The sequence below is a fragment of the Ictalurus punctatus genome, chromosome 26 (assembly GCF_001660625.3).
Source record: "Ictalurus punctatus breed USDA103 chromosome 26, Coco_2.0, whole genome shotgun sequence".
Taxonomy (NCBI): domain Eukaryota; kingdom Metazoa; phylum Chordata; class Actinopteri; order Siluriformes; family Ictaluridae; genus Ictalurus; species Ictalurus punctatus.
This window is the reverse complement of record NC_030441.2, coordinates 15,422,513-15,446,125: the sequence shown is the minus strand read 5'-3', so window position 1 is coordinate 15,446,125 and position 23,613 is coordinate 15,422,513. Positions and strand designations below refer to the sequence as shown.

Here is a 23,613-nt window from a genome sequence, read left to right as displayed (position 1 = left end):
AGATAGATAGATAGATAGATAGATAGATAGACAGGTAGATAGATAGACAGACAGACAGATAGACAAACAGACCGGTAGATAGATAGACAGATAAATAGATAGATAGATAGATAGATAGATAGATAGACAGACAGACATACATACAGACAGACAGGTAGATAGATAGATAGATAGATAGATAGATAGACAGACAGACAGACAGATAGATAGATAGAACCAACCCAGACCCATTTTTAGCTGAGGTCATTTGTGACCTCGAGTGATGTAACTGCTGTTGAGGAAGTGTCAGAGTCAGTGCTGTCATTACTACATCTGAGGTTTTTTTTTCTACCAATGTTGTTTACCAAAGTGATTGAGAAGGATAATAAATAGGGACTTGAACTGCTTTATTTGGCACCATGCGTTATTTTCTCATCTGAAAAAATACTCTAATTGTTCTGGATTATGTGTTATTCCTTGCTTGCCAGTAGCATTAGTGTGAGCAAATGCATGGTATGTTCTGCAAACCCTCCCTGTATGATAATTAACATTGGTCACATACTGTAAATAGAAACATTGTTCAATGTGAGCTTTCGGTAAGAAAGATATTTTTCCTGCCCATATGCTTCACCATTTTCTGACATTGTCATAACTTTATCATCAGCTGTCAATGGTACTAAATTGGCTGCTGGTGAGCAGATAGAGTATGCATTCTGAGACTGCTAATCTCAATCACAACCATAGATTTCTTTAATGAGGTGTTATTTTTTCAGAAATGAAATTGTATTGTCTATAACTAATTTAAGCCATTTTAAATAAGTCATAGGACAACCCCAGGCTAATATCGTATTTTTCTTAGGCTGTGGGGGGAGTCTAGCATTAAAGTAAAACAAGAGCTCACTTTTTTTTTGTAGGGCAGTCTGAAGTAACTCGAGTTTCTTGACTCCCAAAAAGAGGTGATGTACTTTAGTTGGAAAGTAGGTCCATTTACACAGTGCTTTAGACTCTTTTCACTCCTTATTCAAGGTGAAGGAGTCTCCTAAACTCATAATTGCCACAAGTCTGTGAAATTACCATCAAAATTACAGTCCACTTTTGCCTAATACATAGCTGTCGCTCTACTGTCTTGCCTCTAATGTCAATGACTTTTTCTTTAGTCAAAGACTTTTCCAGACACCAAGTTATCCATAAGAGTTTGGTACGATCCCAATTCCAAAAAAAAAAGTTGGGACGCTGTGTAAAATGTAAATAAATGTAAATAAAAACAAAAACGCAATTTTCTTTTTTGAGATTTTGAGATTTGCAAATCTTATAAACTCATATGTTATTGACAGTAGAACATAGAAAACATAGTAAAAAGTTTAAACTGAGTAAATGTACAATTTTAAGAAAAAAATAAGGTCATTTTGAATGTGATGGCCGCAACATGTCTCAAAAATTTGGGACGGGCACCACAAAAGGCTGGAAAAGTAAGTGTTGCTAAAATGAACAGCTGGAGGTTAATTGGTAACAGATCAGTAACATGAGCATGAAACCTGTTTCCGAGCCCTGATACACTCCAAAGAAAGCTTTGCCCAATTGAAAACATTGGTCTGGGACTCTCTTCCGCCAAATCATTCGGCAGGAGCTATCCGATCTCTGTGCTGCACTGGTTGGTTCAATGTGTGTCATACTACTTCGTGTTTCAGGTTTGATGATGATTGGGAAAGGGTCGTTATGTTGAGCAGAGGAGATGGAATGCTTTCATCATATATAAAACCAGACTTTTGCAGAACTGGAGCGCTGTAATTAGCTCATCTTTGTGCTACGAGTGCTTGTACTGAGTTGTCTTTGGAAAATTGTAAAACTGGCTAATGCTGAACAAGGCTAATACAATAGATACTTTATAATTTAATTTGCTTCTCTCATTGTCCTTGTGATGACACAGTAATGAATAGTTTGGAGGGTGGATATGTTAGAGAGCTGGCACTGTTACAGCTGAGCCCATCTCCAAAGTTGTACACCAGTGGAGAAACACAGCCTGAGGGCCAATTAGTTGCAAGCCTTTACTAGTGCACTTCATAAAATTGATGCAACATTGTGCTCTTCATTAGTAGGCAAAAAGGGAGTGGGGGGTTTATGGCGGAGCTGTGTAGCTGTGAGTGTGGATGGACTCGGGTGACCCAGAGATGAAATTACTAATATGAGGACGTATGAGGACCCATGCACAACCTCAGTAATTGAGTTAATTTAAATGGTCGGAGCAAATGTGTTGCCTTGGGTCATTTCATTGGCCCTAACTTAATTGTGTACCAATATCTGACTAATTTGCTTGCAAATTCTACAGCATGGTGATAAGAGATCTGCAGAATTAGGTCACCAAGCAAAGCTGCTGACACTGACGATGCAAATTAGCTGTACTTTTACATTTTACTTCAAATTAAAATGTTAATACTCTTTGAATATGTGGCAAGCTAGACCTGTTTGATTTCTCACCGTCGTCTTCAGATTTATCCTTACGTAAAATATTCTCCCACAGTCAGTCAATAAACATTTATACAAGAATGAATGCTATACTTTGTTGTCCCTTTTGGCCAAGCTGAGCGGGAAGGCAACAAAGTTTAATTGCCTTTTGATTGCAGTTCATCATGTTCCGCCTTGTCATTTTCAAATTATTGTCTGCAGCTGGAATTAAACTTTGAGCCAACAGTGCACTTGAAGATTAACCAACATAACCAATTACACAAATGCTAACAGCAGCCATTCCCTAGTATTAGCATAAATCATGCTAATGTAATATTAACTCACACAACACTGAATTAGGGAACTAATCCAGGTTATTAGGTAACAGTGTTCCTTCTAATACCTTTCAGGTTTTAATAGAATTTTTCGACTCCAATTTTTCCCCCTCAATATTTCCACCGTGGAAGTTGTAGATTAGCATCAACCCTGTATCCCTATTGGCATGCTAGCTGTACTAAATAGTATACGGATGTATGAAACAGTATGTACTAATCAGTATATGTGTGTGTAGTATGAATACAACTTCTGGACATACTATATCCGCCATGTTGGCATTGTCATGTGACCTTCAACATCATCATAAACACAAAAATCTTAAAGGAACCACCAGTTAAAGCAACCGCACTAACGGCAAAATGCACATCAGGAAAGGTAACTGAATTAGTAATGTAATGTGGGCGGGGTTAACAGGCTGAGGTAAATTCGTTACCGTTAGCTTGGCCGGCTAAGGCATGATAGAGATCACAAAAAAGGTTTCAAACGCTGTGACAGCTATTTTCTTGTTTCAACCTTCAACAAATTAACGATTTATTCGGGTATTGTTAAACAAGCCCTGTCTAACCAAGATTTCATACTTAAAAAGAGTCGACGCACTATTTTCCCATTATTTCCCACTATTTTAACATCGGTTGCATACTGCAAAACGTCACCGGAAGCAGTACGCCATCCGGGTATTTCTCACCTACTGTTTCTTGCCTTTGGAGAATTCGGACATACTACTGTACCCCTCTGGTGTACTGTTTTTCGCAGACTGTGTAGCAGGTTAGTACGCCATTTCAGACGCAACCATAGTATGTTCAAATGTGTATCCCAAAGGTACTCGGATGGTCTACTATTTCCGGTAAATTTTTGAAGTGTGGATCCGTGGAGACTTTTTCAGCTATTATTGCCCATAACTCCTTGCCTTGCGCGAAGGGAGGAGGACGAATTTTGTGCCGGTTTGCTTCGCCGAATTCAAGGACAGATTTTAGGGAGGTGTAAATGCAATATGGAAAAAATTAATAAAGGGAATGATAAATTAAATTGGCGCACGGTGGTTTAGTGGTTAGCACGTTCGCCTCACACCGCCAGGGTCGGGGGTTCAATTCCCACAGCTCTGTGTGTGCGGAGTTTGCATGGGGGGTCTCCCCGTGCTACAGGGGTTTCCTCCGGGTACTCCGGTTTCCTCCCCCAGCCCAAAGACATGCATGGTAGGCTGACTGGCGTGTCTAAAGTGTCCGTAGTGTATGAATGGGTGTGTGAGTGTGTATGTGATTGTGCCCTGCCATGGACTGGCACCCTGTCCAGGGTGTACCCCGCCTTGTGCCCGATGCTCCCTCTGATAGGCTCCAGGTTTCCCCGTGACCCTGAGAAGGATAAGCGGTATAGAAGATGGATGGATGGATAAATTAAATCATATCGTATAAATGATATTAGGGATAACGAATGGAAAACAGCTGAGACGCAACAAGGAGTTTGTTTACATGCAACATGCAACAAGCGTTCTCTTCCGGGCAACAACTTTCTCTTCCATTACATGACGTGTTAGTAAGTCTCAATATTTGCATACTTGCATACTCCTTTCATACACACTCAAAAGTATGTACTTTTTCTTAACAAAAAGAGTACATACTTTTAGTGCATAGTATAAGTATGCCAATTGGGACACAGGGACAGTCTTCTATTGTTAAAAGTGCTACACAATTAAAATTGAAGTGAATTGAATGGATTAAAAAAATTAATTGGAATGAGAACAAATATAATCATGTGCAATGTAATTAATTGTACATAACTGAATATACATTTTAATGCATTGTGCATGATTATATTAAACATAGTAATTGTATTATAGTGTTTATTATTATAACTTGTGGGAGAACGAGGAGAATCATTGCAAGGATCAAATCATAGCAAGACGGCGTTAATGTATAGCAATCAATTGTAAAAAAAAATAATAATAACAATTATATATATATATATATATATATATATATATATATATATATATATATATATATATATAACCCAAGTAGAAGTCAAAACTGAAACAGACAAGAAACCAAGATCCTGGGAAAATACGGCTCAGAAATGGACGATAAAAGTGACAGGACTTAGACAGAAATAAATACAACAGGGTATAAGTAGACAAAATAATCAAGGGCTAACACCCAACAGGTTAACACAATGGGTACGAGATTAGTGGCACGAAAGGAGATGAGACAGGACCAAAATAAAGGCACATGGCAAAACATAAATAAAAGCACACGGAAAGCCTCACTATGGGATACACAACACGAAGGGATAAACCTATAGACAATTATAATGTAATATAATATAATATAATATAATACCACAGTGCTGTTGAATTCTCGACTCAGATGTGGAGTCATTTTCTATAACAGCAGCTCTGAAAATAGTTCTGGCTGTAACAGGTGTAACAGGTTTATATTAATGCCCTCACTCTAATACATTATCTTTTCTGTAGTAACAGCTCATACACAGGGACTTGTGGTGAAAGCTCCACCATAATGTAAGCATATTAATAAATGTATTGAGAAAACAGACTATTTAAAGTCCCCATGAAGTCAAACTTGAAGTTTTGTGGCTTTTAGTATGAACATGTTCGCCTTAAGGTTAATCATTAAGCCAGTGCGCTCCAAAACAATGAGAACATTCACATTTAGAAGATATATGCATTGAACATTTACAGTCTATCTCTACAACCAATACGGATCGAGAATTTTGATAACTTCAGCTTCTCATCAGATTTTCTGTCCAATCAAATGCGCTCTAGAAACTGAAGTGTCCCGCCCATGACGTGATAAAAATCCATGGTACTAACAGTCAAGTATGGCTTAGCCTTATTTAAAAGCGGGGGAGGAGCCACTTGATATGTCCCGCCCTGACTTCCTGTTTCAGTGGACATTATGTCAACACATCGATTAATGCTGCGCATTTCAAGACGCTTCAACGGGACTTTAACAAAGATGTACATATACAGTGATCATCGATATGATGATGTTTTCTGTAAAACATTATGGAAGGAGTCTCCAGTGTCAGTGCTTTGTAATGGTTTGTAAGTTTTCTGCAAATTTCTGATTTCTCTGTTACATGAGAAGCTGCATTTTTTTTTTTTTTTTTTTTAGCTTTAAGTGAGAATAAAAAGGACAGGAAACAACTGTTTATAACTGTTATAATGTATATGATAACTTGTCTCATAGATGTTCCATCAAATTAAATGTAACTATAAACAGGTAAAAATTCATAAAAAAATGAAATATTGTAATATTTTGCAAATCGCCGTGGTATAAAAGTAATAAAATAGCTCAGTATGTGGCGTTATAGGAAAATAATAAACGTTGGGGTGGTAACACATATTTTGTGTTTTATTCTGTACGGTAAAATCATGGGTAATGGTAACTCAGAAGAGCTCTGGAATCCTGAGCAATCTTGAGCAAGGCTGTGAGTCTTGTCACGTTCAGTCTTTGTCTCAGTTTTGCTCATGCATGAGATAGCATTTTTCCATATTTCTGATTTGGAAGCTATTCCTGAATACCACATGCTGGAACCGAGACCATGGTGCCACATGTGTAGCAGGGTTAGGAGTGTGAGTGACATTCTCAAGTCTGGTCTGAAGTGGAAGACACTGGCAAAGAAGCGTCAACATTCTTCCTCTAGCTTGGGAGTAATAGAGACATCTGTGCTGCCTACAGAGCCATAATTAGGACTATGGTGATAGAGGAAGACAGGGTTTAATAGCCGTCTCTAACCTGGTGACACTTTGAACAGCATGTTAATGAATAATTCCTTTTGCTTGCATATTGGATAAGGGAGTATTCGAGCTCTGAACTGCACGTGCTAGTGCTCTAGCAAGTTTGACTAAAAGAAGTTTGTTTCACCAATCTGTTTGATCTTTCTCCTCAACAAGTTGTCATGTAAATTCTGGGAAGTGCTCAGTGCAGAGCCAGGCTCCTGGCTGAGATCTACCATACTAATTTTCAATGACTGTTAGGTTAAATGACATGGTGTGAGCAGGCCCTTTCTACTGAGGTGGCTCATTGCCTCAAGGAGCACTTATTAGGTTGAATACTGGTACTTGTGAGATGATTATTAATTTTTTAAAAGAATGCCTCGCTCCCAACAAGTGTACCAAGTGAAGACTCTTGGCTCCATCTCCCTTCTGCCCTCCAGCAGTGTGGCTTAATAATCCAACAGGGTCTGTTTCCTCCACTGTACGAAGGAACAATTCACAGACAAAGCCCTTAATAAACACCACTGGGCTTTGCGTTATCGTCCCCTCCTAACAAACAACAGTAAAATTCCAGCTGCGGCATCTTGGTGACCACATCTCTGCCAATTAAAATAGTAATATTCTCATTTCAAGACACAAACAAGCACAGATGAGCAGTAGCTGAGATACCTGAGTAGCTATGGACACCTCATCTCCAAGCAAGAAAATAAGACAATGTGCTATTTATTTATGGGAAGCGTGTTTGTGTGCATTTGGTCGTGTTTGGAGAATATGCCGATTGCTGTCCCTTATTCTTGCATGTAGCAGATTGGCTTATTCATTGCTTCAGGCAAAGGATATAGATAAAAGTGTCACTTATGCTTGATCAACAACTCTTTTTCTGAGGCCCTCAGAAATCTCCCTTTTCCGTGCCATGATACACGTCCAAAAATATGTATTGTGAAGATTTTAAGACTTTGATGGATTCTTGTTCTGTCAATAAAACTCTAAACTGCTAATCCTAGAGGTTCACATACATTTGCCACTCACAGATATGTAATACTGGATCATTTTCCTCATTAAATAAATGTCCAAGTATAATATATTTGTCTCGTTTGTTTAATTGGGTTCTCTTTGTCTACTTTTAAGACTTGTGTGAAAATTTGATGAAGTTTTAGGTCATATCTGTGCAGATTTATAGAACATTCTAAAGGGTTCACAAACTTTCAAGCACCACTGTACATTATAGCAGCTATAAACAGTCGTTCCCTGGGCAGGATTTTATCTCTCTCTTATAGTTAAAAAGAAGAATATTAAAAAAGGCAGCTTGTCGTGTTAGCAAGAAAACATTAAGCTCTCCATCTTGAAGACTTTATCTTGTCGGAAAACGTGATCTCTTACTGCGCTGACACTGGAGCCTCCTTCCAGAAGTTTCTCCAAACCGAAAACCTCACCATGTCAACAATTACATACGTTTTGTAATCGGTTTAGGTGTGCCATACAAGTCCTCGTGTGAGGTGTTATTACATCAGCAGTAATGTATTCGAAAAAGGCACATTAATATAGAAGATTAATAAACACCTTCTGATGAAACAGAATTGCGGCTTTAACAGCGCTGTGGTATATGCGCTTCGTAATCTTATATCGGTTTCCGAATCATCTCAAAAATACAAATGCAATCACATAAATACGAAAGATACATTTCACTACATTCCAAGTATTTGTACCCTTATGGATTTATACTAAGTGTTTTCCTCCTCTTGCGCTATCAGCACAAATAAAGAAAAAGAAATGCTTTCAGCACATTTATGTAATCTGTCATGAGGACAGCCTCAGCTTGATTCAGACAAACAGAAGGTGTTCTACATACATAAGGAAGTATTTAAAATGCTTGTGTTCAGTCAGAGTGATGCTCTGGTGTCGGTGTTTTGCATTGCAAATCTGCCCGAGAATTCAACTCTGTGCACTTTATAAATTTCTTCTTCTTATTTGTATCTGGTAGCGCCTCATTACTGTGGAAGCTGAGAAGTGTCTTTGAATATCAAGTAGAAAATGTAGAAGAAAGAATATATATATATATATATATATATATATATATATATATATATATATATATATATATATATATTTATATTTATATATATATATATATATATATATATATATATATATATATATATATATATATATATATATATATATATATATATAGTCATGTGAAAAATTAAGTGCACCCCTTATGGAAATTGTTGTTGTTGTTGTTGTTATTTATTTATTTAATTATTTTTTTAACGTATTTGGATAAACAAACATTTGATCCTCTTTGAAAAAAGTGCCTTTTAATAAAGGTGATACTCCATCAAATGACACCTAAAATTGACATACTGTAGTGATTTTCACAATTTAAATTAACAACAACAACAATAATAATAATAAAAAAAACAGATCAGTCACATGGAAAAATATGTACACCCCTACATTTATCACACCTTTAAATCCATATAATTAGAATCAGGTGTTCAAGATTGGGTCCCAGTGATTAGAACCTGCTCAGGAAGTGCAGGTGGAACCTGTCTTATTTATACTCCTCTCATATCTAGTGTTGGTGTTCCCTTTGTTATTGAGGTGTGTGGTGTCATCATGCCAAGATCTAAGGAGTTCTTTACAAAAAAGGTTGTGGATGCCTATGAGTCTGGAAATGGATTTAAAAAGATCTCCAAAGTATTTGAAATACATCATTCCACTTTAAGGAAAATCATCTACACATGGAAAAAGCCTTTGCAAGATTACAGATTGCCAATGAGTATATAGGCAAAGACCAGGCCTTTTGGAATAATGTGCTCTGGACAGACGAATCAAAGATGGTATTGTTTGGCCACAGTAACAGCAGACATGTTTGGCGCTGACCAAAGAGAGCTTTTCAGGAGAAGCACCTCATACCACCTGTGAAGCACGGTGGTGGAAATGTTATGGTTTGGGGTTGCTTTGTTGCCTCAGGGACTGGACAGCTTGCATTCACTGATTCAACTATGAATTCTACATCATATCAAACAGTGGTTGAACATAATGCCCAAAGGCATTTGTCCATATTTTGTTGCTAACAACTAACCAACACTCTTTTTGCTCTTTTACAGCTTTTCAAAAGGAAAGAAGTGGGACTCTTGTCTTCCCAGATGGCTGAGAGATTTGTAAGAAGATGCATCAACTCCAATTCTTACGTCTGTCAAACAGTTAAATGATTTTAATAAATGTCACATGAATCCCATGCAATGGTTTGCTTATTTTGTGAGCATTTTAGTAGAATTTTAGCACACAACCTGATTGCATTTTAGAATAATTGTAGTGGAAAAAGTATACACACATCTCTGTGGTATGTTTGAACACATCTTTGTGTGGAAATGCACGAACACCCAGCATGTGTTAAATGTACCTGTGTTGAAAGCAACACAAAATGCGTTGTCCTTAACTAGACACAGAGGTGTGTTAAAAATCAGCACATGATGTCTTAGTTATTTCCACAAAAATATGTGTTAAAAAAATAACACACAACATGTGATAAATGTACTGACACACTGATTGTGTTAAAAGCAACACAAACTAGACACGCAGGTGTGTTAAAAATGAACACACGATGTGACATCTGCTTTAAGAGTGTATATTTTCCTTATCCTGGTCTCCTTGGTGAAGAATCGCCGGCGGCTCGGTGGATTTTGATGACCCTTTTAGCTTGCATGATGCTGTCCTCATCTATGGAACAATCCCAGTCACAGTGCACAAAGAGTGTTCAGCTAAATGTACCAGGCTGTATACAGTATCTAGTCCAAGGTCTTGAATCAGAGAAAATAATAGACCACAACAGAGGTTATTTATTAGATTTCATTTGAAACCAGAGAAAGAAGCCTGCAACTGAGAGACCAACGAAGGCTTCTAGGAGGAAAAAAAACATCTTCTATTTGTACAAAGCCTGGGTGTCACTGATTTAAGCAGAGACTTGTGAAAGAGAGTGTGTGTATCTGTGTGGGGGTCTGTTTTTGTGTATTACAGGGACAGGTAGGAGGTAAAGACTGTTCACTATCACAGAATACGCTGCAGTTATTCTCTAAAGAACCATGTAAGTGGGTGAGTCGGCATAAATTGTATAACAGGATAACTATAAAATGTGGATTTGGGCAAGCTGAGCAGAATAGGAGTAGTAAATATATGCAATGAAATGCCATTCAGTTTCCATGTATTGTTTTGGGGAATAATTTATTCATTTTTAGATCATTCTATTTAGGAATCAATTAACTCTTTTTTTTTTTTTTTTTTTTTTTAAGCTGTCTCTAAGGGTTTTCAGTCAGCTGCATCATTCTAGTTATAATACATGAAGGAAACTGGAGTGTGAATTATGCAATGACATACAGCAGGGTCAGCTTTGTACAACGATCCTAGCTACATAATATAGTGCAAATACCACCTTCATTCTAACATCTATTTGATTTTCTTGCTTATTAAACATAACGCCTAACGATAATGTAATGAACATCACTTTTCCATCCATTTTCCGTACCACTTATCTGTCGAGGGGACATCATGGATGGGGTGCCAACCCATAGCAGGGCACAATGGTACACACACTACAGACAATTTGGAAATGCCAATCACCTACAAAACATCATAGCCTTCGGGTTTGGAGAGGACGCTGGCGCACTCTGGTTTTATTGTTTGTTTGTTTGTTTTTACTGCTGGTTTTCATTTAAAATTGTAATTCCCTTTTGAAAAGGGAACTCCACGTTGCGTTTAGCATAACACTATGGGAGCGCCCATAGTGTTATGCTAAACACAACGTCTCGTTCTTTTCTCAGGGAACAGGGTTACATGCATAACCTAGACGTTTTCTGCAGCTGGGTTGCTTTGTTATAATTAGATTTTATTGTTCGAACCTCACTTCGATCAGATGTTTTCGCTTTGAATTTGATCAGAGCGTGGGGGGGGTGCTAAATCCACACGGGATGTCGTCATGTGGCTTTTTCTGACTATTTGGAATACCCGCATCTTCCTTTTTATCAGAGACTTGTGGAAAGCAGTGGATTAAACAAGTGGATCTCACTATGATAAGCTACTCCTTCTCCGAACATCTCTCACGGCAACATCATGCGCAGTCCTGACATCAATGTTATACAAACTTTGCGCTCCGTGCAACTTTTCCATCAGCCCAGTGATGTACACAGAGGCTCTCATCAGAATCTCTGAATTACTGGAGCCGGCATCACCGTATCACGGTCGAGACGTAGGCGCTTGAGTTGTCATTATTCAATCTTGTCGGTTCAGTCTTGATGCGCCCTACAGTCCCTTCCGTTCTCTTCGTTCTGCCAATTCATTTGCACTTCAGCAGCCCTCCTGCAAACTTAAATCTATGGGGGAAAGAGCTTCCGCTTTCAGAGGCCCTAAGCTATGGAATGCTCTTCCTTTTACTATTAGAAATGCCCCAGCCATGGATTGTTTTAAGAAGTTACTTAAGACTCATTTATTTAAGGTAGTCTTATTAACATTTCTTAATATTAGTTTTATCTGTGGTTGCTGCTGTATGTTGTAATTTCATGTTTAGTCTTTTTAAATTTGTTGGTATGGTGCTTGCTGTTGTATGTTAGGTGTTTATTCAATCTTGTAGCACTTTTGGATGCACATGGACTTCACAGGGACTTGTATAGTGGACGCTCCATACCACCAGAGTATGTGTACAATTGATGAGATTTAAGGAGACGTTTAACCTTTATGGAAGGAGTCTCCAGTGTCAGCACTTTGTAACAGTCAGAAGTAAAGCTGTTTCTGTCTTCTAAGTGAAAGCGGGAGCTTACTGGTTTTTGCTGATCTTCAACAACATTAAATGTAACTATAAATGGATTAAAAGTATGACGTGTCATTCTTGAGAATTTATTAACATTTGTAAATAAAGCGCAGGTATCTGTACCAACGCTAGGTTCATTACTTTCCTATTATAACACAACCTCAAGTGTTTTATATCTTACTTAAAGCCTCAAACATGTTGCCTTCATGACTTAATGCTTTTTTCTTTTCTTTTCTTTTTCTTTTGTTACAATACTGACAAATCTATTGCATTTAATTTATGCATGTAGTGATACAACAACTGAAGGAAAGACAACCCACGTCTCCAAGTTAGGCTGTGATCCTGCCTTATATCATTAACTGTCAAGCTAACTGGAAAACTTGCTGTTATTCATGCTTTGGTTTTAGTTTTAGTGTTTGTTTGTTTTTTTTGTTTTTTTCCAGTTTGGTCAGCTAACTCTCAGATAGAGAATATAAAATAGATCATATTGGCACCAGAAAACAGGCACAAAACTAACTTAAGCTCATTACCCAAATTAAAGACTATCCAGCAACCTAGTAAAAGTCTACAGAAACAACAGAACAACAGAAATAAGACCATTACATCCCTCCATCCATCCTTAATATGTATACTATATGTTTCTATGTATGTAATATTGCTACAACATACATACTACATCCAAGATCCATTCTGATGAGGTTCCTTGCAAAATCTGCTGAGTCACCTTGACTTTCTATTATCCAGTTGTTCATTAATTGATATGCTCCGACATGCAGCATGCAAAGACACTCAGTATTACGGCAGTATCAACAGCACAGGCCAATATTCTGAATTTTTGTTTCAAAATGTCACCTTGCTTTTCATCAAAGAAACCCATTCTATTTATTACATTTGTACCACTGTACAAACTGCACAATGATTAGAGGTCAAATCGTACTCTAGTTACTGTATCCCACTTTCCCACTGAGGTTTCTTTCATATGAGCTACTAATCGTACACTGTACCAGTGGAAAACAGCACACTACATTAAAACCATCATCATCATTACATTTACATTATCCAGAGCGACTTACGTTTATCTCAGTAATACAACTGAGCCGTCGAGGGTCAAGGGCCCAGCAGTGGAAGCTTGGCAGTGCTGAGATTTGAACTTACGACCTTTGATCAGTAGACCGGCATCTTAACCACTGAGCTACCCCTGCCATCATCATCATCATCTTTGACGTCTCTGCAGAGCCTCTTGCTTTCAGACGTTCACAGAGATCCGCTTCACACAACAAGCCCCTGTTGCATTGTGGCAAATGGAGGCTTTAAAAATTAATCAGCTTCTCAGTAAGTTATAACCGAGGTGCCCAGACAAGGAAAAGTATGAAACGGGTGAGGGAGCTGGGGAGGGAATGAGTAAAGTGGCATGGAAATCTAATGAATGTAAAGAGAAGTGAGGGTGTTACCAGAGATGATAGATTTCAGAAGAGGAAAGAGAGAATACGAGGTGTAGCTGCTGCTAGAATATATGGTCATTTTTCATCACTAAATGAGGCCAAGAACTGTCTTCTTTCAATGGAAGAGTCCATTTGAGAATCATTATAAACAAGCGCGATTCCTGCCCCAATCGGCCTCTGTAGTCGTTTGTTTACAGCGATGTTCAAATGGTCTCTTCCATTGAAAGAAGACAGTTAATCACAGGGTTACCAGGGTCTTGGATTTTACTCCCAATTGGAGTATGTTGCTGCCAAGATCTTGTTCTATTGCAAATAATCAGAATTATATGCAAAGTGTGTCTATGATGTTAAGACCCACTTCATTTGTAAGATATAGTACAAAGACTGCGAGAGGGAAAGGTGGGTTAATGTCCATAGATCAGAAATGCATTGTAGCTCATTACTCTGACTTCTGTGTAAAATATAACTTTTGCGACATGAGCATTGTACGTGGTCAGATGTTAACGTCGCAAAACCAGACAGTTTAATGAGCCATATGGACCCTCAAGTTGCCTTGTCTCTCTCGCTAGCTCTTGTTCTTAAGCACATTCACACACACACACGTCTAATGCACAACTCTCATAAAGTACATGAGTACAATGTGTCTCTTAGAAATCCCTGGATCAAGACCAGCTCTTAAGCTCTTATTTGCTGTCAAATCATTCATAACCTCTTTTTTTTTTTTTACCTTACTCTATCCTTTTTGCTGTTCTTTCTGTTACTGATTACACTCCTTGTACTCATTAAAGGTGTAGAATATAATGTTTACGTGGTCCTAAACCAATCATATACTTTCTTAAAATAGCTTAGCAATCTTTTGAAAAACTGATTCGCAGCATAGTCATGCAGTTCATGTAGCTTATTTCTGCATCTTTCTGGCTTTGAAATTACAGTGCATTTAGAAAGTATTCACACCCCTTCTTTCTTTCTTTTTTTTTATGCTAAAATGCTTCAATTTTTTTTTCTCACATCAATCAACACTCCATACCCCACAATGACAAAGAAAAAACCATTTTTGAAAAAAAGAAAAAAAAAAACAAACTAAAATATCCCAATATGACAGAAGTATTCAGACCCTTTCCTATGACATTTGATATTTAGCTCCGGTGCGTCCCATTTATCTGGATCATCTTTCAGATGTTTCTACACTTTGATTGGAGTCCACCAGTGGCAAATTCAATTGATTGGACATAATTTGGAAAAGCACACACCTGTCTATATAAGGTCTAACAGCTGAAAATGCGTATCAGAGCAGAAACCAAGCCATGAGGTCAAAAGAACTGCCTGCAGAGCTCAGAGACAGGATTGTGTCGAGGCAGATTTGATTTAATTTGCAAAATTATCACAAATCTGGTTTTTGCTTTGTCATTATAGGGTATGGAGTGCACTGTAATACCGGATAGTTCATTTACCTCAAAAAATTTGAGGAAACTAATTACCTCAAAATTTTTAAGTTGATATATCAATTTCTTTAAACCAAATACACTTAAATACAACAAAAATGTAACTCAAACTTGTTGTATTTAAGTGTATTTGGCTTAAAGAAATTGATTTATCAACTTCAAAATTTTGAGGTAATTAGTTTCCTCAAATTTTTTGAGGTAAATGAACTTATTCGGTTTTACAGTGTGTAGATTGGTGTGGGATTTTTTTCATTATTTAAAAAAAAAAGTATTTTAGCAATGCGAAAAACAAACAAACAAGGGGTCTGAATACTTTCTCTATGCACTGTACTGTAGCTCCGAGCTGCATTTAAGCTGATCTTCTCAGCTCTGCACTTTTGTCTTAAAAGGCCATTCATAAGGCTAACACAGTTTCAGCAGTGGTTTGTGGGATTGGCTAGGTGGTGAGTGTTAGGTCACCAATTTCTTGCGGTGCATATATCCCAAGAACTTTGCAGTAAAGTTGAGGAAATAGTCGGTTTATGGATGATATGGATTATTTGCAGTAGTGCAGCAGCCAACAGAGAACATCAGGTAGTGCTCAGCTAAAGTCTAGTCTATCTCTGCTGACAGCAAGAGGTTAAATTGGGTACAAAACCATTTTGGCTGATCCAGTGTTCGATTTGTTTCAGACAGTAGGGAATGCCTTCACCAAGGCGCACTATCCATCATTGGTGTTGTTTTCACTTTATACAGTGTTCAAATGAAGCTACTTTACTGCCATAAATAGTAGCCATAGGTACATACACAAATAATGATTGCTCCAGCAGAAAAAAAAAATTAAATAAAATCATCCTGCACATTCTCGTAGAGACCAATTATGTACTTGAATGATGTAGCTGAGTTTGAGGAACTGTAAGAAATCATACACCATGCTGACAGTTTTGCCATTTCTACCAACTGTTTTCCTTTATTTCCAGGGGCATAGTGGTAGGGTTCATATTTAATTGAAAGAAAATAAAATAAAAGCAAAACAAAACAGAAAAAAACATACAGTCTTTATTTGGAGCACTAAACAGACACAGATACAGGTTAAAGGCATTGTGTTACACCCTTATAACAGGAGCAATATTGTCAAATACAATTCACCATGCAAGCAGCAAAGGGCTGTAAAAATGACAAATGTCTCCTTTAAGTACTTTTCAACTGTTTTTTGATGCCCTCTCAGTGTTGACCATTAACATAGATGGTGTATTTATGTGACATTTAAGACTGAACAAGTTAAAAAGACACCGATTTCATTTCCTATTAAGAAATATTGACAATTTGATCATTTAAAAATGCATAGCTTTAGCTAAACATTTTTCAGTAATAGAATTATTTTTTTTTGTACAGATCCTAGATCTATCAGTGAAGATATATCTACAGCTGCACAGCTGGGCACACAGTAGCCTTATGTACAGTACCTAAAACACGTGGGTGGAAAAGGCATTAAGATTTCTGTCTAGGGGGAAAAAAACACAACAACAACAAAAAAAAAAGGTTGGTCAAACAAGCCAGGCACAGGGTACACAGGAAATGAGAAAACAAAGAGCTGTAACATAAATTGTCTCAGTAATGGCTTAGTTTGCAAGTTTCACAAAGACCTAATATTCACACTGAGTAGGAGGATGGAACGAAAAGATACAGGAGAATCAAACTAGACATTGTGGGAAAAACACTTCTCTAAACGAGCACCATACCCATGGTGTAGCATGGTGGTGGCAGCATCATGTTATCTGTTACTGTTATTGCCATCTCTTCAGTATTGCAAAACTGCTTTGAGAACAAAAACATTATTTTGCACATCAATGTGACTGTCACAGTTACCGAGTACCAGATGGAAGAAGTCTTCTTTTTGCTCTCTGGGTAATTTGCCATACAGCTCTCTGACTGTATCTCTATACTGCTAAATAAAGTATACGTATTATTCTTTTACAGAAATTCTTCGAAACTGCAGCTTTAAGAGAAGTCAAAATGCATAGCGTGCACATGAGACGTCTTTATAGACATTGTTTTTGAGAGTTCACATAGGTAGCCTGGTGACCAAAGCCTGCAATGTGGCTTCAAAATATAAATAAATATGCTTAAAAAAAAAAAAAAAAAAAAAAAAAAAAGCATGAAAGATAACTACAATAGAGATGATATGTACTGTAGTTTAATGTCAACATGTGAAGTTTTATGCAGAGAGCTGTGTTTCTCAGTAACTAGCCTATTAGCTAGGACACTATTAGCTAGCCAATGAAAAGTACAATATATGATGTTTTCTCTTGATTCTTTGGTAACACATTACAATGGTGTTCAATAACCCACAGATAACTGTGCAGGGACTAAGCAGGGATGAATGAGTAGTATTAACACCTGTCAATAATACTGCATCATGTAGTAAAGAATACTGGGTAGTTTCTCAGTAAGTAATAATAAAGAAATAGTGTTAGTTCATGATGAAATCATCAACAATGGCTGAGGCTTATATATCTTTATTAACGAACCTAAATTACAAACCTTAACTGGCTAATTTACCAAACGTAAAGGTGATATAACTCAGCATGGCAAATTTTAAAGGCTGATGTTTCATTTTTACACAAGACACCTCATTCTGCATACACATCTGTAACTCCAGAAAAAGACAGTTGGAAGTCTATTGGAAACGTATTCAATTTTTGATAGCACTTCCAAACCAGTACTTAAGTACATTAACACGTACAATTACTCATGTATTTTCCACCCATGAATACACCACTATGTGTACGTATCTTGTCAAATATTACTGAATGAATATTGCTCCAGGAGGTATACAAAAGTCAGTAATTATTGCTGAGTTCATAATGACTTATCAAAGCATTACTATATTCTTACTGAGTAACCGTTTGTTGTTAATAGTAGTATCTTTATCTATAGGTGTTAATATAGTATTACTCATTCACTCCTGATTAGTCCCTGCATAGTTATCTATGAGTTTACAGCATAGTATAACTTTATTAACTCTTCTTTGTGACACAAATGGTCCCCTGTGTGGTTACTCTTTACAATAAATATGGTTACATATTTGAAAGTATAATAATAAGAGCTTTTCTGTCAAGTGTACATTTCGGATGCACTGTCGAACTGCGTTCTTGCCTTTTTAAGGAAGTTCATTAACTGATATAAAACATACACTAACATAAAAGTATTTCTAATTAGACATAATTTTCCCCTGTGCTATAGTAATCCTGAGCATCTATTCTGTTTTTTTACTTTCCAAGCATGTTCTCACATTTTAATGGCTCACAAATTCATCCCTATGGCAACATAGGAAAGGTATGTAGCAACAGCTAGATTTGTCTTTTTCCTTCCTTTTTTTTTTTTTTTTTGCCTGCATTAACCACACTGTGTTATTTCTGCACTGCTCCCAATGGAGTGATTTCTTTCTGGGGTTTTTTTTCACCTTGTTTTTTTTTTTTTTTTGCTTTTGCTCCCGTTGCTTTACTGTTATTTTCCGCCTGCTTGGAATCAGTCGATTAATTTTTTACCAAGACGAGGGAAAGTAAGTTCCGGTATGAATATTAGGCCCAAGAGGAAAGCTGGAAAGTTTGTGTAATAATAATGCAACGTTTCAGCGGGACATTTGCATAAAAGCTGCTGACAAACCCAGCATGTGGCCTTCTGGTGACCCTGTTATTGTTTTTTTTTTTTTTTAATTACAGTATGTGGGTTCGTGTTACTAGATCACTTAGTACTCATAGTTATGCTAGAAAAAAAATGAATAATGAAAGGATAAGTGAAGCAGAAGAGCAGCCTGAGTTCATGCATATCACCTTCTGCTGTGTTTCGCTCGGGACTCGAGCACATTTGAAAAACAAAACACACAGAAGTAGTTTTTGTTAGGTTTATTTTTATTTTTTATTTTTTTTTTAAAGTTAATTCATCACTCAGTAATTATTTCATTTATCTTATTATCATATTATCATTTATCACCTTTTTTAAGTGATCCAATCAATCTGTTGGTTAATTTCTTTCTTTCTTTCTTTCTTTTCATTGAATCATTCATTAATTCATTTTTCTTTCATCTATCCTGCTCTCCTATGCCACCCTCTATCATTTCTTTCTTTTGTCTATTCTTCTTTTTTTTTTCTTTCAGCCACAATTTGTTTCTTTCATTTTTCCTTTAATTTTTTTCTATTGCTCATTTTCCCTCTTTCCATGCCTTATGTCTAATCAACTGATCCAATCAATCTGTCTGTTAATCTATTTCCTGCATCCACCCTTTCTTTCTTTCTTTCTTTCTTTATTCTTTCTTTCTTTCTTTCTTTTCATTAATTAATTATTTTTTTCTTTCTTCTATCCTGCTCTTCTATACTGCCCTCTATTCTTTTCTTTCTTTTCCTTTTTGATTATTTTTTAAAAAACAAATTTCTTTCATCCTCCATTTTTCTTACACCCCCCTCTTCATTTTCTTTCGTTGTGTTTATTCCTTACTTTTTTCTATTGCTATTTTTCCCCTTTCTCTCCATCCAATACTTCCTTAATTTATTTCATCACTATATTTTCTTTCTTTCTTTCACTTTCTCCCTCCATTATTTCTTTTTTTTTTGCTTTTCTGAGTGTTTATATGTAGGGCAGGCTGTCTTATGCTGAAATCTTACAAGAAGCTATCACTAAGAGAAAAAAAAAAACCACACTTCCTTGTCCCAGTGTGTCCACTTAGTCTCTTTTCCAGATGTCTCTTTTTCTCTGTTTTTCTCCCTCAGATTGTGTTATTGACTGTCAGAGCCTGGCATGCTGCAGAAACTACAATCAAAGTTCTTAAAGTAGGTCTGCGCCCACGGACTCGAATCGACGATGAAAAAAAACCTCCCTCGGCAGCTGCAGAACATGCTCTCTCCTGCTAACGGATTTCTATTTGTGGTGCACTTTGGACATTAATTAATTCCTGCTGATTTGGAATTCATGAAGAATGGTGGGCAACATCTTTCACATGGGCAACACTAGGCCCCGCCTGCGCGCTCTGGTGTCTTTTACAGCATTTTTACCTATTATTCATTTCATCTGACATGAGGTTTTGTGAGGAGCGTGCCGCTGTAAACAGCAGATGTGAGAAGGGAGATAAAACAAAACGTTTTTTTTTTTTTTTTTTTTTCGTATTAGGCCACACATGGCAAACTATATTACATATTCTTTTTTGACACATTCGATATAAACTCATTTATTGACAGCCAGTCGCATCTAGGCACCATATTTTATACAGGATCTTACCCGAGTCATAAAAAGTCATAGTCTTGTAGCTTATTCGTTTTTATGGCTGTACTAATGGCCCAAGATAAATTAGATCTGAAGTTCTGTTTGCTTCTTTATTTATTTGTTCTCAGTGCTTTTTCACAGAACATTGTTCATAGTGTATTAAAAGATTGCTTGATAATAAGAGACGAATATGACAGTGGTCAAGCATGGTTTAATTTTGTCCAGTATTCATTTCATCGTTGAATTCAAAAGTATGAGAACAAACCCCGCCCCTAACCCTAACTAATATTATTATAGGTGACATGGTGGCACAGTGGGTAGCATCGCTGCCTCACACCTCCCTTGTTTGATATTGGGTTTGGTTTATTTTTGTTTTTTGCATATTCTCCTCATATCTATGGTTGTTGTTTTTTTTTCTTCCAGGTCCTCTGGTTTCCTCCCACCACTCAAAAAGATGGATTTTCTATGCTAAGTGGTTTCTAGGTGTGGAGGAGAGTGTGACAGTGTGTGAGCTGGACTGGCGTCTCATTCAGGGTGTATTCCCACCTCATACACAGGGTCCTGCGTCCACCGTAACTCTGAAAGTCGAGACGAATGAATGGCTGAGTGCATGTAGAAATAATACCTGCAATTAATTCACATATCCTTCGCCCGTCCAATGAAAATACACTTTAATCCAAAGCGATGTTCAAGTGAATCCAATCCATAAAACTGTCGCGTCCCAAAAAACGGATCACGACAAAGGATTCATGTCAGCCCTAGAACTTGAACTCACAACACCCAAGCTGTGTTTATGAAGCTACTGAGAGATTTTGGTCATGTTCTTTATTTGACCATTTTCCTAGTAGAAAAATTAGGACTCAACAATGCTAGATTTGGATTTAGGTGACCTGAAGCTAAACATCCTCAAGGTAAATCCTCAGCTGGACCTCTTTCATGGTTTTATTCTGCTTTTCAGAGTGCATAGACCAAGATGTCGAAGATTCCACTACACAAAGTCGTAGTGAAGTCTGTCCACTTGGCGGCCATCTTGGCAATATGCCTGGGCAGTTCGATCAGGCTTCAATCTATTTGAATGAGACCTGCACATGCATCTGTTTAAGTAGCTGATGTGGTGTTTTCTGAGCATGTCTTAACCAACAATGTGATTTGCTCTTGTTTTTCCACAAATATTAAATCAATGATAAAATATAGCTGCCTTGCTGAGCACTACGCCCTGCCCTGTTCAGATTTTAAACAGTGAGCTGTCTGTACTTGAACTGTTCCTGCTTCTTCCTCTAAAGATGGACTAGAGTTGGAATGAGGTGAGGTGAACCTAAAGTGCAAATCCTCAGCTGGGCCTCTTTTATGAGTCTGTTCTGTATTTCAGAGTGAGTAGACTAAATCTAGATGATTACAAAACAGTATGCCTTCCAATGTTATTGACACTTTTTTTTTTTTTTTTTAAAAAAGCTATTTTGCAGACTTTGTGAGGTGGGCCAGGACACTTCTTGTTGGAAGAGAGCTTGTGTACAGCTCAGCCATGAACCTTGAACACTGCTTTCCAAACACAAGGTTTAAGCTTAAACTTGTCCACATTGTAGCTGGTCTGCTTCAGAGTGTTTTTGACAGAGATTTTGAATCATTTATTAGCATTATCTCCCTCCCATTTCCACAAGGATGTCTGAAAAGTACGTGTATCCATCGTGTCCCTGTAAAGAATTCCAAATATATCAGAACACTCAGACTAGTTATCATGTGTTATCTTTTGATCAATGGTCCTAAAAGTGTTGCAGTAAGTGTATACAGCAAAATCACTATATATTGCCACTATTATGTAAGAAAAACCCCCTCAATGAAATATTGAATGTGTCCATAATGGTGCCAACATTAAATGAGTGAGGAAGAGAAAGAGTCATTGCACTGATTTAAATTCACAGTGAAGGCAATGCTTCAGTTTTTCCCAGAACGCATGCTCAACGTGGAGGCGGTATTGTTTATAATCACACCATGCCCTTTCATAAATTATTGCCTACACAATTGCAGCAAACCAAACAAAAAAGGTCTAACAGTATATTTTAACCATTAACTTTTTAAGTTTTAAGGTCAAGACATGTTATTTGCTCCGCAAATACTATAATTTCGGAATTTTTCTATCAGATTTCCATCTTAAAGTATATTTTGACTCTTAAAGAAAGAAGAACGACCGCATGCACTAATGTCTGGCTTAAAGCGACTTGTGCTACCGAAATACAGACTTTCTCTTTATCTCCGTGTCTCTCTTTTTCTACAGGAACCTACTGGGGGTAAAATATCCCACAGACAACCTTTAAAGCACCCAGGAACCAATTCCCTTCTTCTTAGCCCCTCTTCACACGCCACTCCCAATGCACAGAGGCTCCCTGGATGCTTTAATGAGCCTGACTTCCGTCTAATTAATGAAGGGAAAATGGGGATATGGCTCTCTTTTTTCTTCCCCCCAAGCCTTAATACATCTGATGGCTCATTAAAAGCCATTTCGTCTGCAGCCCTGTGATGCTATAGACACTCCTGCTGTGAAAAAAATGGTTCCAGGAATGAGGGAGATAGGCCAGGGTGGGTTATAGGCCTGTGCCTTTTTCCTTCAGATCCCTTGTTGCTTGTATTCTGTTGAGAGGGTAGAAGATTCAGAGTCCCTCAGCTCTTCTGGCAGCTGAATAAAAGGGCAACATTTTAAAATTTCCATCCCACATGGGACATTGATAATTTATCCCTCTGCTAGTTCTGATTTCTCCGGGACGCATCCCCCGTTGTCCTGGAGACTATGAGGTCAAAGCCAGAATATTACAAACACTGTTCAGCCATTTCCTTCACTGCAGGATTTTTTTTTTTTTTTCATGTACAACATTAGCAACCACTCGAGACAGTCTTTGGAGACCTAGCTATGCAGCCTGCTTTTATTACCTGCAAACTTTCTTTACCAAGAATATGTATTCTGCTCATGAATAATATGAACCGCAACATAACCTCCAGCGTTGTTTCTGGCTTTAAAACCCAATAAGGCTATGAACTGCAAACTCTCCATTTAGCTTGTGCTAAATAGCTTAGTGATTAAATGCAATGCAGGGTCTGTTTATCCCTAAATATGATCTGTGAGCCTTTGGTGGAAAGACAAAAAAACAAAAACAAACAAAAAAAAAAAGCCATCGACGTTTATCACCATTTAACACCTGAGTG

General features: G+C 37.4%; 1 protein-coding gene across 1 annotated transcript in view; it reads right to left on the bottom strand.

Annotated features, from left to right (window-relative positions):
• Positions 1–23,613, bottom strand: part of pudp (pseudouridine 5'-phosphatase) — a 65,870-nt gene that overhangs the window by 2,337 nt on the left and 39,920 nt on the right. The window lies entirely within an intron of this gene.